Source organism: Trachinotus anak, unplaced genomic scaffold (genome assembly GCF_046630095.1).
Source record: "Trachinotus anak isolate AG129_WGS33_773 ecotype Australia unplaced genomic scaffold, CSIRO_AGI_Tana_v1 ptg000009l, whole genome shotgun sequence".
Lineage (NCBI taxonomy): Eukaryota > Metazoa > Chordata > Actinopteri > Carangiformes > Carangidae > Trachinotus > Trachinotus anak.
The window spans coordinates 7,044,679-7,072,001 of NW_027273860.1; the positions used below are offsets into that span (position 1 = coordinate 7,044,679).

A 27,323-nucleotide genomic window follows, 5' to 3' on the forward strand; every position below is an offset into this window, starting at 1 on the left:
GCAAAAACTACTTGGTTAGGTTAAAACAAGTGGACAGTTTTTGTTGTCATGGTTACAATAATAACAATGTGGTCAGGTTTGTCGAACACTCATAGATAATAGAAACAACGTAAACAGCTACTTTTAAATGGGACTCGAACATCACTCTCATGTGTCATATTCCTGTGTCTGGTCGACCCATCCGTCCACCCCAACCTCCTCCTGATCTGGACTCTGTCGCTCTATATACTGCCTCCACACTTTTTCCCTTGCTTCTGTCATAATTAATACGGCTGCTAGATGTCACCTAACAACAAAACATGATTATGCATCATAATAACTTAATAATTACATAATAATATATAATAATAACATAACTGCACAGACGACCTGTGGGCTCCTTTTTTTTTTTTTTACAGGACAGTCTCAATTAATTTTGCTTTTGTCACAGAAATTTAAAAACCTTGAAAAATAAAGTCCATAAAGTTCAGTTTAAAATAATGTGTGTCCTGCTGGTCGTGTGTATGATTTCAGCCTAAATTGTTCCTTAATTATATTCCGCTGATTAACTGTGTTTCACTTCGTAGTACAGAGCAACAAAAGGTTACGCATCTACTCACAGAACGGGAGTTACATCTGGATTACTTCCATTTCACCTTTTCTCATTACTGAATAGTAGACCACTGCTGTGCAGTTGCTGTTTTTGTGTTTTTTCATTTGAGGGACAACCGTGGTGAGGTGATGGTTTGCAGAAGGGATGATTTTATGATTTTGTTAAATGTCTGTTACTGAAAATCAGAAGATAAGAATCGTTTTTCAACTTTCTTCATGCTCTTTTCACCACCGGTTCTCCATGCTGATAGGTGGACCATGTTACCTTTTTCCAACACAGTCAGGCTAGCAGTCTCCTCTTGTTCCCAGTCTTTATGCTAAGCTAAGCTAATCAGCCTCTGCCTGTGGCTTCTTATTTAGTATGCAGACATCGCAGTGATATCGATCTTCTCATTTAACTCTCAGCAAGAATTCGAATGAGCGTATTCCCCTAAAATGTCAAACTATTTCTTTCAGTAGAAAAATTGGTTGAACTACTCCTTTAAAGGGCTGCTGGACTCCAGACAGCTCTTGTAGTGTGTCTTCACAGTGAACACTCCACCTGAATTAAAGAAGACAGTATCAAACATAAAGGTTAGTAGCGCAGGCAGCTCAGGGAGTCATGTGTTCATAAAACCGTAAAATGCATTCATAAAAAATGATAGCTCTGCAGTTGCAAGACAAACACTGTTATACTCCCTCCCAAGGCCACACAGAGAAAAAAATCTGCGGCTGGAGGAGCATCCGAGGACAGTGTTGGTCAAAAATACATGGACGGATGATGAGGTGCAGCCTTTCATCGAGCGTAACTCATCCTCAACATGGCCTCGACTGCCGCACCTGTGAAGGGGATCATAAAGTTCCCAGCAGCGACCGTCCATTCAACAAGAAACAAAGCTAAGAACAAAGCGTCTCAGCCGGTGTGATGTGTGAACTCAGAGCTGCCTGTCGTGTTTCTCTCTGCCGTGTCCGCTGTCTGCAGCCAAGCCCAGAGAGGCCTGCCTGAAGTTTAGCCAACCCATTGCAGCATACAGTGTACAGTAAGAGGATTATATCACCAGTCCCCTGATGTCACTGTAAAGCCACAGAGGCATTAGCTCATAGTGAACCCCCCCCCCCCCCCCCCCGCTCAGCAACCCTTCACACTCCCTCTATCCTGTCAGTCTGAAAGGTGCCGCCCATCAAGATCTAGCAATCACTTCACAGGTTCAAACCACTTTTCCCCTCAGGCCAGTGATGACAGGAGCTTCTGCACATGCTCAGATGCTTGTTTCATCTTTTGGCTGTTTGAGTGGCGAAACAACTGGCAAACAGGAAACAAAGGGCCATATGGTGTGAGTAAAGGTGCCATATAAAGCCATCAAGCCATTTGTTCTTTAACATGAAGGTGCTCCTGTTTGGGCTGAGGAGCATTTCCACTGGAAATGACCTTTTTGTCATGTTCGTAAAGTCACATCAGGGGACCACTGAAGCCAGCATTAGCTTGATTAACTGAAGACACCTTTTATGCTGAAACTATGGTGAAGCTTTTGAACTAATTTCATTTACATCACCAACAAAAAACAGAACAAAAAAAAAAAACAAAAAACAAAAACTGGCAAATCAATCAGCTCTATTTCATCCTCTTACAGAAGATTTTCCTAACCACAGAGGTGCTGCCTTGCAGCTAGACTTAAAAAAAAAAGAACGGGAAAAGCCGCACACTCATATCTCAGAGGCAATTATTTACTTTACTCACATCTGAAGAGTGACGTTCCAGCATGCTGCTGTCATCTGGATTCCACAGTTCGCTGAAATGTCAATCTTTAGAAGTTTAAACAAATGATTGCAACAGTTATGAGCGTGCGGTTTTCCCATTCTTTCTAGGAAAACCCAAAAAGAATTCAGCTGCACAAAATTTTGTTGTTTTTCTAATCTGTACTTCTTTTACTGTGAGTGACTGAATAGTTTGACCTCATCGATACTGATATATATATATATAAAAAAAAGAGAATTAAGCACAGATGGCCTATTAAGAATGACGTCTGCCAGGTGACTGAGGCCTGGTGGTTTGTGATCTCAGCATTTTTAGTTGAGGTTAAGTGAAGGCTGCTCATTGTGCTTTGGGCCCCAGCGTCTGACTCTTACCTGGGATTATGTCCCTCCATTAGTTAATCACCCTCACAGTAAACCTCCTAAGCTCAGCACTTGAACAATAGAAAACATCTCATACAATCAATCAGCATTTTACGACAGCAGCGCTCAGAGAGATCACTGCGTCATTTTATTCATACAGGCCATAAATTGGTCGTCTCTGCTGTGACATCTGCTGAGTTTTATCTTTTAGAATCAAGTCTGGCATCCACATGGCAGACATTTTAAGCAAATTACTAAACACATTCCCCCCGCCGGCGTGATCTCTTTATTGTCATTAAAAAGGATTTGTTGCTTTGATGTCTGAGGCTGTAACACAGTAACACTCAGCAGGCAGTAAATGTCCAAACATGGAGGGAACATGGTTGCGTAGGATAAGCATTTCTGTTCTTTCTAGATAACGCTCCTGTATCATTTACCCACTGTTTGACCCATTGCTCAATTTACCCAGCGTTCAAAGCAGTGGGTCATTCCGACCAGAGCTGGCAGATACACAAATTAAGGGAAAGGACAAGTGAAATTTCAAAAGGATGAAACATCACAAAAGTATGAGCTCATCGTACCTGGCAATGATTAATAGAGTTTTTCCTGATATCATGACTTATTCAACATGGTTGATTCTTTTGGTCACTTCTGGGATAAGTACCACAAATGGTGAAGAGACAATCATTTCTGAGAAAAGAAACGTAAAGGCAATAATGGAAAAATGTCAAAACGGTGCAAATCAGCTCCAGCAATTCCTGACAGTAAGCTCCAAACTTTAATAACCCCTGAGCTCTGCTTTTTCCCTGCAGTGCTTTTCCAAAAAGGGAGGAAAAAAAAAAGAAAGAAGGCATGGGAGAGTGTTAACTTTCTTCTGTAGAACCATTCATAGTCTCTCTACCGCTGGAAATGTTGGTGAGGAATTCAGGGAATGCGACTTCTCGGCAGAGATCAAAAGAGGTTGAACATTAACTCTGCTGAACTCTTCAGCCCTCCGGTGCTGCTCCCAGGGACTGCCTCTCAAGTTCAAGGGTCCCGCAGGAGCCCTGTTGAATGCTCAGTGTCAATAACAGGTACGTCACATGGAGTGGTTACACGTGAAGCTGCGGGTCATCCCCTTTTTCTGGCCCCTTCCAAAAGGCCTCAGACACACAACATATGTACTGGGAAACACACAAGTGATTAGGAACCCATACACACCTGCTGCTGCCACTATGGGGCAGAGTAGGGGTGACATTCACGGCAATAAACACAACTACATAAATAAACACATGCGTATGAGGACGATCTCAGTTCAACAATGGTTTTTTTTTCTTTTTCTGAAAAGGATTAAAGAAAGGAATGGACAAAACATGACACATGATTATTTGAATTCCCAGGCAGCAGCTTTCCTCGTTATCTAAGTGTTGCTGTTTCGCAATAACTGAACGGGTGTTTTGCAAGAGCTGCCAGGTCTTAACCTGAGGTGACAACTGTTCTCCAGATGAGATGGAACAGCAGTCTAACATCTGCAATGTTTGGGGCCTGCAGGGGTTTGTCTGCGTCGGACACTTTGAATAAACCCCATTGGGTGCCCCCCGTATCTACGAACTGTCAGAGCAGCCTGCAAATGAGCGGGCCTAAAGATAAATCATCCTGATTAGAGACCATAAACAAGTGATCTTTGTACTGAGATGCCTCTGGTCCTCTCAGTCCACCTGCTGATGGCTGTTAAGAGCCGTCATTCAGACCTGATTAGCTAAAGAGCTAATTTGATTCAGTTTATCTCAGGCCACATAAGGAGAAGATTAACGAAAGGGAAAGTCGGCACCAGTCGATTGATCAGAAAACAAAAAAATTATATGTCAGGTACACACACACATCCAGCATGCACCCCTCCCACACACACGCACATAATACAGCTGAGGAGGGATTAGTGTCAGATGCTACTACTATTGTATGTACAGCATCTCTTTGCGGAGGCCTTGGCAGCTTTCCCAGGTAGTAGGCAGCTACTACTGAACAGGACTTTGGGTGGGTGCCATGTTTTGACAGTGAGGGATGGGGATGTCCGTGCAGCAGCTGTGGGTCTCTGTCACAGGGCAGGAGTGAGAGGTAAGAGGGTTCACTGGGTGACGCTATAGTGGAGGCGCCCTCTCTTGTAAGAGGCTCAACCTGCTTCCTGCTGGGGGCCTGGACAGATTTATGACCCGGCAAATGAATTGTTAACACAGGATGCTCTGAGGAGCCGGAAGCTTGAGTGTGGATGCATCAGCATGTATGCGCCAGGCTGGAGCTTATTAAAACTGTTTGTGAATATACTGTTGTATAAAATCTGAAAAAAATGTGACAGCCCTGATTTTTGTAACAACTGTCTGAACTTACTACCAGACTACGTCTATCTTAAGCCAAAAGCTGTATGGTTTCGTACACTGTCGCCCTCTGTGGCGCCAAGTGGTAATGAGACAATAATAATAATAATAAAATAATAATCTGTCAGTATTATCCAAACACAACATACACTTACTCATGGTTAGTGAGTTCATTTAATGTATGATTTATATAAACAGCTCGCCACTGGTTTTATCACCTGTCCAAAATAAAATGTTCAGTCTATGTTTCTTGTTTTATTCGCATTTTTCCCAAACGGCAAATATACACCAGCTACCAAGTTTAGTCATATTCATTGCTTGCGTATTGGAGTATTTTTTTCTTTTTAAATTGTTCTTTCAACCCGTTCCACAAAATGTGTTTGTGCTCGAGTGACAAAGCGCTCTAGCAGCGGTAGTAAGGTGACGTTTTAGAGTGAAAAGTCAGCATGGGATTGGAAGAATGGGTCAACAAAATGTGGGACTATAAAAGAGCCATTTGTAAGTTTTGCTATTGCTACATAGCTAACATTAGCATTAACAGCTGTTTATTTACCAGTCTAGGAGACATGTTGCAAGTTCAGCATCAAACTTCATTCCTTTGCTCGCCGAGAGCGGTCTCCAGCAGTGAAAAGCAACGCCAGCGTTAACTCTTGGCTCTATCACGTTGTTAGCATGCCCAGCAGCTCGCCCCGGCTCATCTCCTCACTTTCGGGTAGCGGCTCACTGTAGCCTCCAATCTGACGATGTCCTGAAGACGTAATGCTGCTCAGTATTACAACGTCTTGTCTTGTAAACGCAACAGTGGCTGAAGCTCTTGTTAGGCGGCAATCACCACAACCCGCTCCCGGCAAGAAAACACTTTTGGCGGCAGAGAACATTTACAAGTAGCCCCTTTAACACAGGCCAAATCAGAAGACTGTCAACATTTTCAAGCATTACATGGTTATTTTAATGATTAGAACAACAGTCGTGTAATCTTTACTGAGAAGTAATTTGAAACTCTTATTTTAACCCAAACCATGATCTTTCCCTTATATTGTTTTTGTGCCTAAACTGAACCAAACCTTAACCATGGCATTGTCACACCACAAAACTGGTCAACACTGACACTGCTCATTCAGGACGAACAACACAAGTTATAGATATTTTTTAATGTGGTTTTTAGGGCAAACTAACACTGATTTATGACATAATTGAAAGAGCATGTTTCTAGCCAGACACTCCTGTTGTTCCACTAAGGTTTTGTTTTGTTTTACATGATATAAAATACAATTAAGTCTATAGAGTACCAATCAGAGCCATGTGCTGCTGCTTCATCCCGCTGAGTCTGATCAAAAGCTCCCGAGAAGGTCTTCAGTGGCCCCTGTGGGACACCAGTCTCACTCTCACATGAATATTTGACTACCCATCAAAGACATGTGAACAGGCTGAAATGCAAAAAAGGCTACTCATAATCATCAGGGGCGCTTCTTGCCCCCTCATTTTACTGGCTTTTTATGAACCTTCAAGGGCACATTTGCCCTGAGCCCTTGTCAATTACTAACTATGGTTTGTGAACGCACCGGTGTGTATGTGTGTGTATGTATGTAAATGTCTTTTTGTCTTTGCCTTTCTTCACTTATCATGCAGCCTTGTTATCAGATAACTGTCTAAAAGTCCCACAATCTCCCTGACAGACGCCGGCCAGAGAGTGGTGGGCTACAGTTTGCTGACATGTACAGGATTTCTCTCAGGTGTGCACTTTGAACTGTCAGTGGCAACAACAATGTCAAGCCATATGGCTCTTGGCAATAATGAAGCGTGCATTACCTTTAACAGTTATAGCCGACTGTTAATTCAAAATGCCAAGTAAACAACTTCTAATATGAAACAATGTTAATGAATAGCCGCTGTTTGTAACGTTAAATAGCCTGCAGCCATGTAGAGATATGCCAAGACATCCAAACAGAAAGAGGCACACCCACATCATTTGTGGTCATTTTGTGTTTCTTTGTGGTTGATTAGTCTTTATTTGTAGTCTTTTTGTGTCTCTCCATGGCCATTTTGCAGTTTTGCATCTCTTCATCGTTGTTTTGCATTTATTTGTAGTTTTTTTTGTGTCTTTGTATTTGTTTTGCAACTCTTTGTGGTCATTTTGCATCTGTTTGGAGCTGTTTACCATCTCTCTGCAGTTGTTTTGCATGTCTTTCTGGTCATTTTGTGTCTCTTTGTTGTCATTTTTCAGTCTTTTTGTGGTCATATGATCAACTTTTCGACAAGAGACATCAACAGTCTCTTCATACAAAGGCTCTGGATCAGCGGCTTGTACCCACAAAATGACACGAATGACGTTGGAGGGTCAAGTTTGTGGACAGCGCAGGTCAGGGCTCAGCAGAGGTGGCCTTAAGCCCAAGTTATTTCAGTCCAAAGTTAGTAATGAGATGCATACTTGTGTGCATGGCAGAGACACAGAGGACCCTTCATGTACACGGCATCCCGGAGTCTCCTCCTCTGTGAGCTAACACAGCCAGCCATTCACTGTCTATCACACTGCAGCACATGATCCTCACACCCACAGTCGTCCTAATCAGCCTATTTATGAATGTGGTGGCACATAAAAAAGACATTTCGTCTCGCGGCTGTGACTGTGCACAAAGACGATAATTGATTTATTCAATTCAAATAATAAAAGCTTCTTCATGAGGTCAAGGGCGTTTTTCCCCCAGAGTCATCAATGTGGACGAAGTCATTTGCTGAGTGTTGAATCATCAAATGTTCCCTCTTAGTTGACCTTTCCCTGCTACCGCATCCGATCACTTGATAGTAGAAGAGGAAGCTGAATAAATTTCAGGCGCCGTGGAGCTGCACCCTGTGACCTCTGTCTTTTTTGGGCCTGAGCTCTGATTTGTAGACATGATTCTATGCTGCTTCTCCAGGACTGCACTCATCCCAAACAACAGGCACTATATTAGGTGCGAGATGCCTAAACACCACTGTGTTGAAAATTACAACCTTTCATCCAGTTGTGGTTTGTGTGTGTGGAAGAAAGAGAGACAGAGGAAGAGAGAGAGAGGGAGAGAGAGAGAGAGAGAGAGAGAGAGTGCGAGCTTTAACGTCACAAGCAGCCCACTCAGACAAGAAGTGAAGTATTGGTGAAATTACTGGAGACAAATCAGCATGTGTGACCTGAAAAGCCCACATGTCCTCATGCCCCAGAAAAGCTTTTTGCTCTGAAGTTTTCTTCAGACCAACATTCTTGTTTTCCTTTTTAACCTCAAAGGCAACACTTTATTTTCAGATCCCTTGTGTAGCATTTAACCACTTAATGTATTCATAACACATTATAGTGTAGCTGTCAGCAGATAATAGGACATGTTAAAGTATTTATTAATATATTTGTCAACTGTTCTCATATGAAGCGTCCAATGGTGTTGCACATAACACAGTATAACATGGCTATAATCATATCTGATCAAATATAAACAAACATGTGAAACAGGTTGTTATAAATTGTTCACCTGTATCTACATAAACGAGTTTGCTTGAATGTTCATTCTTAACCTTGAAAACAGTGATTAGCGTTCCAAACTCAAGGCCCGCTTACTAGATTTTCATTCACAGCCTTCATCGTCAGATTGCATCTCCATGGAGAGTGAAGTATTTAGTATTTAAAAAGTAAACACTTCATTAGTGAACGTAATTAATATGATTGTAAGTACGTCATTAAAGTTGTTTTACTTTCAGACCTGTTTGATTTGGCTACCGTTGTAACAGCAGTTTGATATCACAGAGCAGCTACTTTGTCAGTACAACAGCAGAGAAACTGGTTTGTGTGATTACAGTGCAGCCAAACACACTCATGTTGGTAAAACAACAGACACTGAAAACGACAACCACAGTCTGTTTTTTTTTTCACAACAGCTAATCTTCTGAAGAATAACACTGAAAATGATTGTATGTATTAGCACTTTTGATAAATGCTCGTGGTGACACATACATTGCATTCATACCCAGTGTTTAGCCTTTTGAACACTTTTGATGTAAAAGAATAACATAAAGGGGAACTCCAGTGGTTTTACACGTCAACAAATTTGAAAATAAAAAAATCTGGGGGTGTGGTGTTAAAAACAAGTGAGCTTTGTAGTCTGCTCCTCATCTGTGCTTGTGGCTAGTGGTTCAAAGCTACATTTGCTGCTACCAGCATATCAAACCTGGATCTCTGACCAAACTGTCTATGGCAGAGTTGCATTGTGGGTAATGTAGGCAGTAAGTTTTAACAAGGAAGAACAATGCATGGAATGACTGATTTTATTTACTATGTTTTTAAACTGTCCATTGTGATACAGTTTATAAACATTGTTCAATTTCATTAAAATCTTAATAATTAGATCTGTAATAAATATAATAACATATAGTTAATATACACATATACAATATTTCATATTGTTATATTGTAAATAATTCAATATCTGATTATATACATCAGTTTTGGACACTTCACAGTAGGATTTACCGTTGTCCTCATATTGATGTACAACTACAACATTGTGTGTTATATTTTAAATTTGTTCATGTGCTGCTTAGAAATGCTAAGTAGGGGGTTAAAATAATTGTTTCCAGGTCAAGAATATGTTGTCCAACCTGCCCTAATGTGAAACTGAAGCTCACAAAGCTAAATACTTTACTGCTCGTCTGTGAAGTGAGTGTTCCCTGAGTAAACTTCAAAAGGCTCGGTCATTAATAATTCTGATTTAGGAGTTGGCCTGCTTCATATTTGCAATTCTGATGCTTGAACTGCAGGAGGGGACAGGAGGGAGAAACACGAAGACGGGTTTGGGGGATATGATTTGGGGGGTAGGGGGTGTCTACAACTGCAATTTTTTTTTCCTAAATTATACCTTAAAATGCTGACACCCTCTGGAGTGCCGCAGTCACATAGGAGTTGACGAAATATTCCTACAAATATCCCCTAAATTATTCATAAACAAATTGGTCTGTGTGTTTTCTTGATGCATATTTCATGCACCTTTCTTAATTAATTAGAATGAATCCTGTATATTAACCTCTGGCTCAGGATATTAGCATGTTAATTGGCCCACATAAAAAAAAACAAAAAAAAACAACATACCAAAAGCTATAGTGAATCACCTAAAAGAGGGTTCATTTCAAACAAAGAGGACACTGCTGCTTAATTATAGCTCCACACCACCAAGAGCATGCTCTACATTCTGCGAAGACGTGACAACGATCATTCCTAGAAGTGTCAGGAGCGTGATAAACATGCAAGGGCTGCGGCAAAGTCAAAACACATGAACAACATGGCCTTCATTCAAGATATTGATATTTAAGGTTGTAGAGTCAAGTGGTTTACCACATTAAATTTAGAATAAGCACGCTGACTTCCTTCTGAAATGTTTGTGATGCAATTTCCTCTTGTGCAATTTAAATTTTAAAACTTGCATCTGTAGTACAACTTTCAGCAGTAAAAATGAATTAGGGTGTTTAAGAGCAAAAAAAAAAAAAAAAAGCTCTTTTTAAATGTCTGAAAAGTGAATGAGACTTTGTTGTTTTCCTGTTTCCAGATCCCCTCAGCTGTAAAACTGGTGTCAGAAGGCAGCTCTGAGTGATGTTAGTTTGCTTAACCAACATTCACACACCCTCACCGACTGACCCATTCCCAGGGAGAGACCCAGGAGGAGGGCAAAGAGCAACAGTGACACCCACTAACACAAACCCAGCAGGTAAACAGACAAGCGAAATGTCCCATCCTCTCTCAAGCCGTTATGTTAGAGCTTAACAACACACTCTACTATAAACACACAGAATTTCAGGCGAACAAAATGATTCACTGCCTGCAACCTGATCACTCTGTCTTTCCCCTTTCTCATGGCCCTGTCTAAATGTCAGCATCTGTGTAAACGCTAAGGTAATTCACTCGTCGGCTCCCTGCTGTGAGCATGGAAAGAGCAGAGGAGGAGAGAATCACTTTCAGTGCACACATCCTCTTGGATCAGCTGCCTCCGTCTCTGATGTTAATTATTGTTCAAAGATAATAACTCCTGTCATGTTTGCATATTTTGTGGTTTTCAGAAGATACCAGGTGACATTTGAATGTACATTACTGGTATCTACACCACAGCACTTTTCAAAAGAAAAGCCTTGAGTCAGATGTGCTTTTTTCCCCCCTCTACAATACAATACACTGAGGTTAATGGTGTGATCTGGTGAGTGGATACACACTTTGCTTAGCAGAACTGAGAGAAAGGGTGACCAGGGGAGGCCCCACTGTAGACAGTATGATTTCTAAATTGCATGGCAAAGGCATAAAAGTAGCCCTAGTTTTCACAACCAGTAGATATGCATAAAGAGAGTGACAACTTCCCCTAAGCATGACTCAGAGTGAAGACACTGAACAAAATAGATTAAGCAGAACTGAATTTTTCAATACCTAGATGCCTGTACATTTTCCACAGACATCAACGGTGCCCTAGTGTTTTATCTGGAATCCAAAAAATACTTTTTTGAGTTTTATGAGTTTCATGCAGACATACATGTCATCAAAATGCAACCACTGCCATACAGACAAATGCATCTTCAGAGTCTCTAACAAAAGGAACGTAAAAGTCATTTATCAGAAAGTTTATTTAATTTATTTATTGACAATACAAAAAATATAATAATACAACTTTAATTGATCAAATAAAAACATTATGGCCAAGCAATATCCGATATACAATATTGTGTCAGTATATAAAGATATTTGTAAAAAAACATTGCCATGATTGCAAAGATGCAAAAAAAAAAACCAAAAAACAATTCATGAAGGTAAAGAGACATGAAAAGGGAAAGGGATCTGGACAAAAATAGCAAATAAGTGATATTTTGAGACCAGTCAAATATAATAAAGCAAGTTAAACACTTGTTACTGAAGAATTTCACTTCTCATTTGGTTTGAATACATCTTAAAGGAGTAGTTCAACATTTCTACCACCTTCATGTCTGTACGCTAAGTATGGATCTAAAGCCACTTAGCTTCACATCTGGACCAGAAACAGCTAACCAGCTGCCATAAATTCATAAATATACCTACCAAAACCTCTAAAGCTCACAGATTAACATACTATATCTCCTTTAACATGAACAGAAAGATTGTTTTGGTATTTCTTGGTGACCAGTAGCCGGTCAGGGACTGAGGACAGAGCCAGGCTAGCTAGCTGTTTCCCCTTCCCCCTGTTTCCAGCCTTCGTGCTAAGCTAAGCTACACACACATGCTATCAATCTTCTCATCTAACTCTTGGCGAGAGTTTCCAAAGGTTCTTCGTAGCTAACGTGCTAGCCGTGAGATAATAGGCAGAAACCTGTGAAACAAATTCTTAAATCTTTACTGTCAGATCTGTCGTGTTTTAACTCTTTAACTGCTTAAAGACCTCACATTACAAAGACCAGGAGTCTTTCAGACAGACGTTATTTAAAGTTTCATGTGAAGTTCATACAGCTCTGACTGTCTGGGCCAAACTGGTGCCCTTCACATTAAAATGCAATGAAAGTGAAAAGCTCAGCTCCATGTCCGTGACAGGGCTTATATATCAACGCCAGGAATGAGGAGGGCTCTCGGACAGAGTCTTTTGATACAGAGCGATTCAAGTCTATACAGTCTGTGACAGCTCTGTATACTGTGCCCTGTTCAGCAGAGTGGTCGGCACTAGCAGCATTAAGATCACTTTCGGTTGTATCGTCGTTATTTGTGACTTTGAGCCAAGCCTTTGATTAAAAGGCTGCTGTTTAAATTTACAGAGGAACTTTATAGCCTTTCACTGTGCCTTACAGTACAGATTGTTATTTTAAGAAACCTTTTTAACCCAAACAAAGTGATGGGTTTAAATGAAATAAAAGTGCCTGGCCGGGCACGGAGACCGGTGGAGCATGATTCCTGGAAAGTGCTTTCCCATGTGTGGGCGGGTGGATCAGTTGGACAGGAGCAAGTAGCAGCCTGTGATGATGTTTGACTCAGGAGAGGGCATACTTTTGAGCACACTCCTGCCAAGTTACAGGCACTCAGAGACCTCCCACAGCCGTCTGACTATTTTTTCACACCGAGCCTGGGAACGCAGGGTTAACTGCTCACCTGCAGCATGTCTGGACACTTTTTAATCTACACACTCTCTGCTTCAGGGAGTTTGGGGAAATCTTTAAGATCTGTGCAAAATGGAAAAAAAAGATAAATGAGATAATCTGTAGTGAGGGCGGCTGTATAATATTACTTGATGGGGGAGATAAGAAGATGCAGTCACATACAAATGTAAAGGTGCCTGTGTGCACGGACACACATACACATGCATACTGTGTAGGTGCACATTAGTGTAGTGAATGAGGTCCTTTAGATAAAGGGATTAAATGACTGGCAGTCTGAGCAGTTACTTTAATTGAAGATTTGCTGATGAAGACATACTAATGCTTAATGGGCCTTTTCTATTTTTATCTCACTACACCCTCAGTGACCTTTAGTAGTGAAAATACAGGGCTACAGAGTCACAGCAAACTATATTACTGACTTTAATACTATTAAATAAGTCTGTTTGGTCCCGTTAACCTCTGAAATTTGATCTATGAGGCAGATGTAATGGAAAATGGTGGTGCATGCTGGGCCTTACTTGGTTACACTATATTTACATCCAGTATGCAGCTGATCAAAAGCCAAGATATTGTAGCTCTGTAACAGTTTGAATGCAGTTTGACAGAAAGTAGTATTAAAAAAAATCAATAATTCAAGAAATATTGTGCTTCTGCATGAACTGTATTTGCAGTTTGGTGGTTTCTCTGCAAGGAAAAGAAGGGTTAGGGTTATCTCTCATATCTCAGTGTTCATGCATGTGTGGCATTTGTGCGAGCTGCATGTCACCCGTCGGTCTCGGTGTCAGAGGTGCTACTGGGGGCTGTCACGGGTTCACCGAGTGCAAATTTGTGAATGAAACTCCTTCCATTTATGGTGCTAGTGAAGTTGTCAAGACAAGAGGAACTTAATGTGATACTGATGGTTTCCTCTCTGCAGTTTCAGCTGTTATGTCTCCCTGTCAATGAATTGTAAAAACCACTGCAGCCTGCGGTGTGCAATGCATGCTGTATTTCTATTTTCTGTATTCATGATTCAGCTGCTCATTGTGATAATGCAAACAAATGTTTAAAAAATGTAAATACTGGATTATTTGCTCTTCAATTAAGTCGTTGCCTTGTAGTCTGGAACACATATCAATGAGTAACCTAAAAGTGTTTAATGTTGCCTCAATAGTTCCTGTTAGTGATGATTCATAGTTTTTTTTTTCTTCTTTTTTCACAGCTCTAGTGGAGACTCTGAAAACTTTCCTGTTAACGAATACACTTTTACTTTTCTAACTCTCCAGCCTCTAGAAGAACGTTACCGTGCCACCCTCAAAGCTGTGATTTTGACCGTTTCTCACCATTTCCTGAATGATCTTAGAACTGGGAGTATGCATCAGCAGTTAGTGAATCATGGTTTCAGGTAGTTGGTGATTCACATGTAATCATTGTTTTACATTTCAGCTTTGCATTGATGATCCCATTCGAGTCAGAGGGCATTTGCTCTTCTTGCGGTGCAGTAAAATCAAACCAGACTTTGAAAAACCCCCGCAGGTTGTTTGAGAGCACACTATGGGCTCTGTGGTAAAGACGATTTTTAGTCCATTTGTCTAGTGGCAACTGAGCAACAGCGGCATAAGGATGGAGGTGATGTAGCTATATCCTCGCTCAGATAAACTTCATTAGCCTTATTTTACATTACATTAAATTTATAACAAAGTAAAATGTCATATTGTTTTTCCATGTCACAACACAAGCAAGAAGATATTTAATTTCCAGCTGGCAACCGAGTCAAAACTTGGAAAACAAGTTTAAAGATCTCCTCTAGTCTTGTTTTCAGACATTGAAAAATACTCATCCTTGGATAATGATTTGTCTCTGATATGGTTTTTCTGGACACAAGATATCTCCTTCAGTCCACTGTGAAAATGTGCAGTGTAGGATTCATGTGTGAGCTGCACATTGGACCATAACTGGCTTCCAAATTAGTTCTGATGTCACAAAATCATCCCTTACATACACAAGTTAAAACGTAGATGAATTTGAAAAGAGGGACTTTAAATTTTTGTTTAATGTTCAGCATCCAAAATATAATTTTTTCCCAGCTGAGGAAAAGCCTCTGAGAAATCTGAAAATGTCAGAAAGTTTTGCTTTCACATCACTGTGAGAGAAACAGGTGCTTTGTTCTGTGACTCAGATGCAATCAATAATGTGAAAGTCACAAATGATAACATGAGAGGCAAAAACTGGGGATGTAGGTTTCAGGTTTCAGCTCCTAGTAGCAGCATTAGTGACAACGCTGCTGGTGTCTTAATAGAGCCCAGACTGAGTTTGAATGCAGGTGAAAAGTCACACCTGATTTCCGCTGAATGCACTCTGCGGCCGGGATTGAGGCTTGAGAGGTGTGAATGGGGCCGCATGTTTCTCACCTCCTGGTGTAAAACGCAAACAATGCCGCTGCTGCTACCCAGCCAGAGTGAGGGATTTAGCAAGTGGCAGATTGTTGAATGGGCGAGAGCAGACCGCTGGCGCTGGTGAACAAACAGAGCAGCCACATCAAAAGGCAGAGGGCTGGGTCAGTGACGATAAGGTCAGACAGTCGGGACTTTTTCCTAAACTGAAAAGCTCTGGATGATTATTATGATAGTAGAGGAACTTCCTATAATGCAGATTAGCCCAGAATTTATGTGTTTTAATACACATATCATGAGCAGGTTAGTCATTTACACAAACTGAGAAACAGCTGTAAGTAGATCAAGATGGCCTGACAACTGATTGAACTGATTTGAATTACATGTATTACTGATCTATGAGACAAACTGTAGCCAGTGGATAACATATTAAAGTAGAGGCACTTTCCAATTGGTCCTTACATAGAAAACATAAGATAAAAGGTAAAAACATAACATAAAATTCAAAGACGAAACCTAAATAAAAGTAAATACCTACATTAAAAAAATACAGTTGACACAAAATCAACATGCAATTGATGTTTATAGTAAAATCTGACAGTCCAGAAATAATACGACTCACAACTCTTTGTAAGACAGTTAACTGTGGTTCTTATGGTTTAATTTATACAGATTAAACAAACAATAATGTATTAATGAGTGAGATTTTAACCTCTGGACAGAGCCAGGCTAGCTGTTTCCCCCTGTTTCCAGCATTTATGTTAAGCTAAGCTGACTGGCTCAATCTTCTCATTTATTAATCAAAATTAAATAAGTGTATTACCCAAAATGGCAGAATATTATTTAAAACGATGAATGCATTATCTTTTGTTACTCTCATAGATTTATGATTTAGGCAAAGCTTCGTCACATGTCCTTTGACATGAAACACCTCGAGTCTTTTACATGCTGTCTCCTGTTTTTACCTCCTCACTGTCTTCCTCCCTTTTGAGACCCAGTAAAGAAGGAAAAAAATGACATACCAAGCTGGTTTAACTGACTTTTAAACAGGTTTACTAGGCTGTAAAGCATCGCAGCACGTTGTAAGTACATGAGACGACACCACAGGTACTTCACTTTGTTGCACAACGAAAAGTATCCTCTTTCTTGAGATCTGAAATGTCATGTTTAGTAGGAGTTAAGAGTCCCAAACACAGCTAGTTTCTTTTTTCAGGCTTGTGTGCGTGTGGTTTGTCATTTTGATTCACATTTTGATTCAAACGTTGCCAAACTCTGATTGGTGCCCGTGAATACAAGACATCACAAACCCAGCCCACTTAAAATTGATGATAAAGGAAAGACAAATCAGCAAGAATGGAAATTTCTCATTGCTCTTAACCAGAAGCTGTTCGAGAAAACAGGTTTGGGGGGGGGGGGGGGGGGGGGGGGGGGGTATGAAACTGTCCCCTTTTGGAAGTAGGTTGTGTTACAAATGATAAAAAATTCACATGTAATAAACAGCAAGGGAATTTTTCTTTACAGTGCACGCAGACGGTAAACACTAGACCACTATATGGTCATAACAAAATCAATGCAGTGTATAGCAAAGTACAGAGATGAATGATGAGTGCATGAGTGGTGTGTAAACATGCCGCCATACCAAGAGTGTGTGTGTGTGTGTGTTACACTGTCCTGTATGAAGAGGTGCCATGGTGGTGGGAAACTTCACCAGTCTGGGAGTGAGGGCTGCAGTTTTTCTTTGTTTCCTGGTTGCTGGGTGGACAGCCCCGGTTCATTCATTACCTGAAGTCCTGTTGCAATTCTGCATGGGATCTGAAGCATGACAGCACATTCCTGCACCTCAGAAAAAAGAAAAAAAAAAAAAAGGGAGTGGGAGTTGTCAGAGATTTATTTTAATGAGGTTTGTGTTTGTTTAACCTCCTCTCTTTTTTTCCACGGCTTCACATGAAAGCGAGCAAAAGAGAAAATCAGACATCTTGACCTGGCGCAGTTTCCGAACACTTGAAACAATTGTCATTTGACAGCAACTAAAACTGCGCAGGATGAGTGTTTCAAGTGAGAGCTCAAGTAGGGGGGGGTTTTTGAATGTGCGGGAGGGAATACTTTTGTCAGGGGAGATACGAAGTGATGGTGGCAGAAGGATATCCAGTCCAGTGAGCATGACTCAGCTGACCACATCCAAAGGTTTCTGCTGGGCTGACAAAAGTGAGAGGAATGCAGTGTGAAGTCAGTGACAGGAACCAACACCTGTTCTGCAGTCAAACCTGGAGACTGAACTAAAAGTCAAATCAGTCTTTATCTGCCCTGGAGCGAAGCGTTTTACCTCCACGTGATCCAGCTGCTGCCAGAAAACTGTTTGTTAAGGAAATAGTTAGAACAATAGAAGACTGATAGCACCCGCATGTCTGTACTGTAAATACACCTTGCAGCCAGTTAGCTTAGCTTAGCATAAAGACTGGAGATAAACAGTTAGCCTGGCTGTGGGTGAGTTCTTGGCTTGGTGCCTTTGCCAGGCTACCAATTGAGACCCCCCCAGCCCTTCACACACACACACACACACACACACACACCCACACACACACACACACACACACACACACACACACACAAAGCTAATAAGTGTATCTAAGAATATGTCAAACAGTTGTAATTTAAAGGATAAAACCACTTTATAAAACTTGTGTGGCTCATTTCTGTGGTTTTGGCATTTTCACTCCCTCTGTTCATGGTAAATGCTTTCAACAAAGTGTTTGCCGTGCAATATGGCAGCTTCACCAAAACCAAGTCAGACGATAACAGTCAAACAATCAGACAGGGTGTGAACAGGTCATCAGTTTAGACTGATTTCTCACTTTATCTGAAGATAAAACCGAAATTGAAAGTACCCGTAATGTCGGTAATAATCCCCCCACGCACTATGAAAACTGTGTTCACAACTACGGCAAATATGGTAGGTCTGTGCGGCGTGTAGACGGTAATAAACATTGAAACAGTTTAATCCTAAACTGCAACGTTTAGTTTCACTTTCTTTTACGTTTGTCTGCGGCCTGCTGCATGGCTCTTGCACTGGTTTTCGCAAAAACCTCAACATTTATGGAACATGTTTGCCTTTCGAAATCAGAACCATCGTGGTGGCAAGGATTGGCTTTTTCACATGTGGTATAACGAAGTCAAACACAACCAACCAGCTAGCCAACATGCTGCACTACCACAAGTGCAAGGGGAAGAGTAATGTAAAGATATGCAAATTAGGTGGTTCAAAACTAAAAACGCTTGCAAGATGAAAACTCTGATTAAACTCTGTCCCTGTCACGCGAGGCTTTGACTTTGTTGCCAAGTGTAGCTTCCTGCTGCAGGTCACCTGTTACGGCCGGGGGCACAGGTGAAGGGGCGTGGCCTGGTGAACATAATGGTAGAGAGAATTGTTTGTACGGGGGAGGGGGGGTGGGGTAAAGAGTGGATGAAAGGTTAGAGATGCAGGAGCTCTGAAGATTTGTGACCGTCTACAACAGAGATGGATAAAAAAAGACCATTTAGCCCGTTTTATGGTTAAACCTCCACATAAAGGATAACACATGAAGCCGAGGACCAGAGATCAACTCTAGGCCAGAAAACTAATCCCCACCTCTGCGCCCGGTGAGTTCGTTTCCTTTTGGATCTTTTTTCTTTTTTCCCGTCCCTGGATTCTATTTTTGCATTTTCAGGGGAAGACATAAATTTCATTTTGTGTTTTAGGACGTTTATTCTGGACTGCTTTGGACTATGCGGGTTATTTAATGGGGGTTTTCTTGAGTTGGTTTAACCTTGCACATTCACATGGACACATAATGACTTCCTACCTAATAAATTGTGGTGTACACATATTTTTAAGTTTCCATTCAGTACGTTCTGCGGTAACTGGTACAAGGGCATTAAAGGCACCCAAAATGAAATTTCCTCATTTAACCAGATCTTAGTAAATAGAGCAGAGTATCATTGAAATTAAGGTGGTAACTGGGCTTAAAACTAAGCTGATTGTTACAGTATTTTCAAAGACACAAACAAGGAAATTAGCTTAAGGAAAGAACATTTGTGCTGCACAATGACGACATGCAGCCATTACGAAAGTTTAACAAAGAGACATTCAGACACCGTTTCCGTGTCCTTTACATTGTTGGACAGAGATGGCTCATGCAAGGACGAGAGTGAATGTATACACTGAAGCAGCAGCAACAGAGGAAACGTTGGAGTTTGATGCAAATTTGTGGGTTTATTTGAGTGATTAGACAAGATGAGTAACTGATATTTTTTCCCACTGTTATCTGGAATGTGTTACATGTTAAGGTGAAGCTTTAACCCATAGGGTTATTTATAACCTGTCTGTGTTTCTCACCCCATCAGACTTTTCCCAAACAACGCTGCTGCCTTCCTGCTGCAACGACTGGTGAGTAAAATGTTACCATAATCGACAGAAGTGATGGTCAAACCTATGAAGGTAAGATCCAAGCTATAAAAAAAACAGACTATCCTTCACTGTGTGATTGGTCTTTGCTGGTAAATGTGTTGTAGGTAACTGAAATAACATCACTGACCCAAATCAGCTGCGAGTTAGAGGACGTAAAGTTATTTGAAAACTGCGATGATTGAAAAGTCTGCAGGACAGCACCTGAATCAAAAAGCCATACCTGTGTGTTCTGCTTAGGATGTAGTGACAAGTTCACATACAGCGTCTTGTGTGTGTAAAATGACCCCTGTGGAAAGTGAGAGGAGCTCATGATCCGACCAAACGCTTTCACTCTCTGCAGCTGTAAACAGGAGGCAGTGATGCGGAGCGGACGGGACCAGCTTCAGTGTAACGAGCACACTTCGCTTGTTGGACTCTAAGAAAAACACACGCTCAGTAAACATCTGCCGCGGGTGAAAAATGTATTCAGACAACAGTGCAGCTTTTTCAAAGCATTCAACAGTCTAACAAGATTCCAGGAAAGGACTTAGAAAATACACATGGAATATGCAAATAAAAGTATATGTACTTTTAGGAACTATTGCAAAACAAATTCAGCTTCTCTTTCAGAGTTGTGAGAATAAGTGCACTTCTCTATTTCTGTTTTCAAGAGCATAGACAAAAGCTAAAATTGGGTTTGTAGAAATTCAGATCCATTTAAACGCACTTAATTTTCATTTTTATTAAAGATATGAGAAACACAAATCAATATCAGTTTAAAGAGTCTTCTCCAGCTCTCAAGTGAGTTTGACTGCTCAAAAGGTGCAATGTCAAATACAGAAAACACTTCCTGCACACCACCCTGCACAGACAAATTTCTCACACACTATTTAAGGCAACAACTCAAACATCTGACTACATGACCTTCTGTTAAGGTGACTGAAAAGCACTAAAAACAGAGCCTAGGCCAAATGAAAGTGATCAGCACTGTCCCTTTAAGCACAGCAGCATGACAGTTGTAACACTAGGTACTTCCCAGCCACAGTGAGGAGCACCACAGGGGCCCATTCAGGGTGTATCTGTGTCCTCTCAGAGAAAGGGGGAAGTAGATAGTATTAAAAACCATGTGTGTGTATGTGTGTGAGTGTGCACCCGCGCCCTCCATTGAGAAGCAGTGAAACCGAATCCAACACTGACTGCTTCCACCATGGCATCCTCTCCATTCAGATCAGTATCTTCAGTCATCTACAAGTGCAACAGCTGCAACAGGACCTGAGCTGCATGAGGGTCCGCAACACCACCCACCCTGCAGAGCAAAGAGAGAGAGAGAGAGAGAGAGAGAGAGTGAAAGAGCGAGAGGGGCAAGAACATGATGGAGTCCTGATATGACTGTTTGTGACCAAACTTTTGTTTCGTAATGCGAGTTATTGAGAACATTTTTCAGCTCTGCAAATGAGCCACTCCTCTCATTATGAGTTGGGAGTGTTATTAGTTATAGGTTTGCTGTGAAATTCAGATAACAGCAGGCAAAAACATGAAACTCATCTTTGTTGCAGTTCACACAAATGTTAGTTTATCTGGTCAGAAGGTTCAGGAAAAGGAATAAACAACAATATGTAATAGGGGAACCTATGACCTGCAGTTCATCAGAGCTCCAAATATATGTAAGTGTGACCTTTTCTGGGTGATCACCTAAGTATTTATATATCTTATATATACATATATGTATGATCACCTTGACATACAAATGATCCCCTTTACTCACATTAATGTAGCTTTAAACTATGACAACTGTGCTGAACATGAGGAGATTATAATAATAAATGCACAAGCAGAGAAGAGTCATTAGGTCAGTGAACTCACTGAGTGATGTCTCTAAAACAACAACAATAGCTATATAACTAATATTAGTCACCAAAAGCTACAGAACCATACCAGAGCAAATGAACCTGACTCAGAAAATCCCGTCCAAGCGGATCAAAATGAAAGAGGGTGATTATTGCCTCAGATCATGACTTTTCATTTGTAAGAGGAAGATGTTACCAAGTGTTATTTCTTCTCCTAAGTGTTGCACAGTTTCACTTTAAAGTTGGAAAAAATTCCTCTTATATACATGTATTCTCTCAACGTTTGTTACTGAGGCCACATAATGTTTACACATTTCTATCAGCGAGGGCAGCCTAAATAACGGAAACATTATATTTACATTGACATTATATAACCTCTTTATATGATGTATTACAGTTGCACAGCACTACATACTAATGAGCATACACTTGAATCAACCCTTCTCCAAAAACGCTTTAAAAAATTGAACATTATAACCTTCATGAAGGAGGATTTATTGCAGGACTGTCATATTAGTTTCACCTAACATAGCCTAACCTAACCATGGACTCTACATTCAAACCAAGTTTTCATAGTTTTCATGGCTGTGTGACTCCATTAAACTGAAATATTGATCATGTCCTGTGCATCATTTCTTTAGGATCTCCCACAGTTCAAGACTACATCTAAAGTACACACTGGTGAACATTTTATCAGCCACTCCGGCTGCGATCCACGTGGCAGTTTACAGTAGCAAACTGGTTGTAAAACCCAAGGGCAACATTTCAAAGAAGCACCACCGCAATGGACAGGTCTACTTTCAACTGGAATTTCTCTCTTACTGCTAAAATCCTCCTCCACTTCCTGTCACTGCACCTACAGCTGTATGTGTACGTCTGCTGGGGAAAGTCACTCAGGAATGTAAAACATATCGAATGACGAAGGTGTTGAGTCGCCTTACGTTTGAGTAGGTTGTTACAAAGTTCAAACACAACACTGGAGGATGTCACCTTGTTTGCAGGCGGTGGAAAAGTGGAAAATGTGTTTGCCACAGTCATAATTAAATATATTACATGTCCTGTGGGGACGTTTAAGCAAACAAGATATTTTTGCATGACAGCTTCTTCAAAGGCTGTCCTTGAAATATGTCAAGAACACTCTCTTAAAGAAACAAACCTAATGTCTGTCTCCATATGTCAATGTCAAATCAGGAAGCTGAAACATCTTGATGTACAATTAAAAAGCAGGACTCAGTTGCTGGTTGCTTCTCTCCCACCAAAATCCCCTCAATTGTTGGGTCGTTTTATCTATAGCGATGCATATATTGTAAACTGATCATATTTATCTTATGTAAAATATACATTATTTCCCTCTGGAACTGTAGGAATATAAATGATCATAAAGTGGAAACACCTGAGTAAAAGATAAGAAAAAGAATAATCAAAATGAAGCAACAGATGCAACATTATATTCTCACTTTTAGTTCCTAATATGGGTTATGCTCCAAAAAATGCTGCATTTCCCACAATGCATCTCAATAACAGCCTTCATTAAGCACCCCTGCCCCCAGTCTGCCACCCTACACCTCCAGTTTTGTGTTATGTGTCTCTCTTTTCACGCTCCCTCTCGAGCTGCAGATCGATATTAGACAGCTGTTTTCACAGGCACTGCTCCTCCTGATGACTCAATACGTGGTGTCCACTTAAATAAAAAATCCAGGTATTACACAGTACTTGTATATTTAGGCTAAACGTAAAGCTGTCAAATGGCAGAGGAACTCCTGCTATGCGTCTTTTTACTGCTGACATATTCGGCGCTTCCATCATTGTCCCAAGTGCAATATAAGGGCATTATACGGTTCACACAGGGGGTTGACTTCTTGGGCAGCTGAGTGGCTGTAAAAGCAGGAACGCCACGTGTCAGTGAAAATGTATTTCCAGGGGGCTGACAGAGTATTAAAAGGAATGTGGGCGAGGTTACAACCAACATGATCCAACTGGCACCGTGCCCTGCTGCCTCCTCACGTGATCTCACCCTATTTGTGGAGATTTGGTATCTGAGGGTGGCACGGCTAAAACCGGCACCGAGACCGAGTGCGAGGTGAAGTCAGTCACATGTGCCTTTACAGTATGCAGCCGCTCTTATGGACAAGCTGGCGCTGCACACTCATATCTCAACCCGATGGTATACTGCACTTTCATTTATGCATCACTGCTATTTATACATGATAAGTAGCAACCAAAGACTGCTGCTGAAAAAAGGCAGGCAGGAGGGTCTGTATGACCTTTCCCACCATGACTTTGGTTTGCTGTGGGAAATCCCATTTGTTCTGTTGATTGAACCAGGTCAGTCACTTGAACGGCGGCGCTCGAAGGGATAGTCTCATCTACAATAGGTCAAACGGGGAACTTGCTGGCTGCCGTCCACAGAGACTCTTAATACCAGCAGGATTTCTCCGTATCAGAAGCAACACAGACTGGAATCACCATCCAACAACAAATCAAATCAGATTTAACTTTATTATTTATTTAAAAGGGTGAAATTAATTTGGTCAGAACAACACATGACATGAAGGGGACAATAGCAAACACCGTTTCCAGTATGTTCTCCCCCTCTACATGCTGTCTCAACCCAAACTGCCCATCCTGAATTATAACCTCCAACACTACCTATTTTCTAGATTTATGCAACTTGGGGTATGGATTAACTATTTACTCAAATTTAAGACCAACCTGGAGTTATGCTGTGGAGGTCTGAAAAGTCGGTAATGGTGCTAAGTTGGCAACACTGGCTGTACCCCCCACCCCCCCCCCCCCCCCCCACCCCCCCCACCCAGATGATACCAAGAGTAAAAGGCTGTGGGGAAAGGCCAACACGTGGCTGACTGACCACTGGTGTAACTTCATCAGTAAGTCAGTCAGGCAGTCAGTCGTCTGGCCTCACCATTGCAGTCCAGCTAAAAAGAAATATGTAGCTTAGCATGCTAACATTTGCAAATTAGTATGACACACAAACCACAGGATGATGGGAATATGATTATTTTTATGAATATCTGATCTTAAGTAATGGACAAATTAAATTTTGACCTGATGATGGTGTTGGATGAAAAGTGAGACACAGATTTACAAAATTTCACAGCAATTAATTCTCCGGCATTTGAAATATTACAGTTTGTTACCCTGGTAATTATCTAACCACTCCATAGATGCATCTAAGGGGTAGAAGGGTCCCAACTCCTAGTTTGGAAACAACTATCTGAAGCCAGTATGGACTAGAAGTCAAAAATGGAAGTTTGAAGATCTACAAATCCAGACTAACTGGGCAAACTCCATCTGCTGAGGAACAGCTACCAAATGGACACAGTGAGGAGACTGTGTGGTCAGCTGCTATTTCTGAGGTCAAAATGAACTTTCGATCTACACTTTTAAGACAATGTGGATGAAAAGTCCTTAAAATACTTTAAAAAACCCTGAAATTTAATCATCTACAATTTTATAACCAAGCGCTCCAGAGCAACGCTCTCAAAAGTCATTCAGGAAAAGTTCTGCTTCACCGCAGTATGTCCACATCACTGGGTACTGGGTCACGGAGGACTGGGCAGGATATACGATCCGCAATGAGCTGCTTCTAACTAGTTGAATGAAAGCAACGTCAGCCCCTTTGAGTCACCAGTTACTAAACTCGTCGAACTCCAGCTGCTTCATATCTCCGCTGTAACGTGAACCAGCAGGAATGTGTAGCAGTGTCAATGCTCACAGCAGCTAGCCAGCTGCCCCGACAATGATCTGTGACCCATCTTTCATCGACAACAAGCTCATTACCCAAAAACCTCTTGACCGGGTCTGACAAACGTGAGGGCAACAGTCAGCAGAAACAATCCTGAAGGGAGGTTAAAGGTCTGACCTGGATTGATGCAGGTTTGAAGGACCACCACGGTGAGATCTTGAGACTCCAGCACACTTTGCCGGAGAAGACTGTGAGTAAACAGCAAAGACAGACATCAAGCTGCAGATGAGTGTCTTGTTTACAGACTTTATGTGACGTACATAATGTTCAGATGTCTGAAACTATCTCAGCAGGGGATCCTCGTCACTTAGCACTGCTTGATGCTGAGTTCAGGGCCAGGCCTTCCTCAAGAGCTCCAGGCTCTTTAGAAATCTGTATTTCAGAGATTTACCCACTGACACGGTGACCGACAGCTGCTCCAGAGGGAAGCCAGCAGGCGAGAGTAGCTGCCTCCGTAATGGGGCACTTCCTAAAATCGTCCATTTACAAAGCAGTGATTTCTCTTCATAAGTGTGCTACATGTGTCTTTCACTGCCAAACCAGAGATAAACTGGCTCAGACTTTTCAGCCACTCTTTGTAATGAGTCAGCGTTGCTAATGTTTCTCTTCACACAGCTGCTAACCCCATAAAAAAAAGGCAGTTTTCTGTTGCCAAGGACCACACATATGAAAAACTGGGGACATTTTAGTGGTCTCTTCCTGCCTCTCTTTGAGTGCTATGAATAGATATTAATGAGACCACAAGGAGAAGTGAATGCACCTTTTTTGTTTCTTTGAAAAACAGTTCAATCAGATAGAAACTAACAGCTGATGGCGGCACTATGTCAAATCAGGGAGCTATCAGGTTCAAGGTGCAGCGAGTGCTTCCTCTCCTCGATGTCTTTTTACGACGAGGAGCCCGTGAAGTCATCACAGCTGCTGCGGCTCTCCCATAGAGGCCGAGTGAAAGGTCGTCCCTCCAGCTGAGGGCTGTAAATTCAAGACGTAAAATGGGAAAGACGTACGCTCCACTCAACAGGTGCAGATCTAGAATGAATGGTCACCCCCCCCCCCCCCCTCCTCTGAAGGAGCGAGAACAAAGAGGAGCAAGACAGGAGCATTCAGACTGGAGAACTTACGACGCTAAAACCGCCTTAGATAAAACACAGATCGTCCTTCATGAAACCTCTGCAAATTAAAGAACTGGGACACAAACTTGGCTCGTTTCACTCATTCTGAAGCTATAATTCTCGTGAATAGCGGACTGTAAACAATTAGACACTTATATCTGAAATTTCCCTCCACACACACACACACACACACACACACACACACACACACACACACACACACACAGCCACAGGGTCTTAAGTGAAACACGCCGTGTCCATATCCAGAGCAGAACACTTCTCAACTTCCTCTTCATAAAAAGATGTCACGAGCTGCATCTAATAAGAATGAAATTGTGACCGCGGTGGTATATTCTCGCACAGGCAACAGGAAATAAATAATGTATGAATGCTTAGTTTGTTGTTCAGGATTTTCTAACATGAATCTTTTTGCTGATCCACATTTAATTTCCATGCTGCTCGGCAGTTTCAACATTACTCAAAATAAGCACGCACACTCTGGGATATTAGTTGTTCGGTCCTTTGAAAACAAGTTCAAAGTGATGTTTTCCGACTCTCTGTGGAAAAAACAGTGAATATTATTCTTAAGGTGATACTCCAGACTAGATTTATCTTCTGATTATCAAGCACTAATGTGAAAAATGTGGTTTTATTCTTT

General features: G+C 41.4%; 2 long non-coding RNA genes across 3 annotated transcripts in view; one reads left to right on the forward strand and one right to left on the reverse strand.

Annotated features, from left to right (window-relative positions):
- LOC139625162 (uncharacterized) overlaps nt 1-24,341 on the forward strand; it is a 36,260-nt gene extending 11,919 nt beyond the window's left edge. Inside the window, exons 3-5 of one of the 2 annotated variants that reach the window (XR_011691855.1) lie at nt 10,598-10,756; nt 19,901-19,943; nt 21,171-24,341. This is a non-coding gene — a long non-coding RNA (uncharacterized lncRNA). Of the gene's footprint in view, nt 1-10,597; nt 10,757-19,019; nt 19,157-19,900; nt 19,944-21,170 lie in introns of those variants that run through there. The other variant, XR_011691854.1, reaches the window with a different exon arrangement.
- Nucleotides 11,640-27,323, reverse strand: part of LOC139625160 (uncharacterized) — a 32,035-nt gene continuing 16,351 nt past the window's right edge. The window contains exons 2-3 of the long non-coding RNA XR_011691851.1: nt 20,185-21,249; nt 11,640-17,353 (exon numbers count right to left, since the gene is read on the reverse strand). This is a non-coding gene — a long non-coding RNA (uncharacterized lncRNA). The remainder of the gene's footprint in view (nt 17,354-20,184; nt 21,250-27,323) is intronic.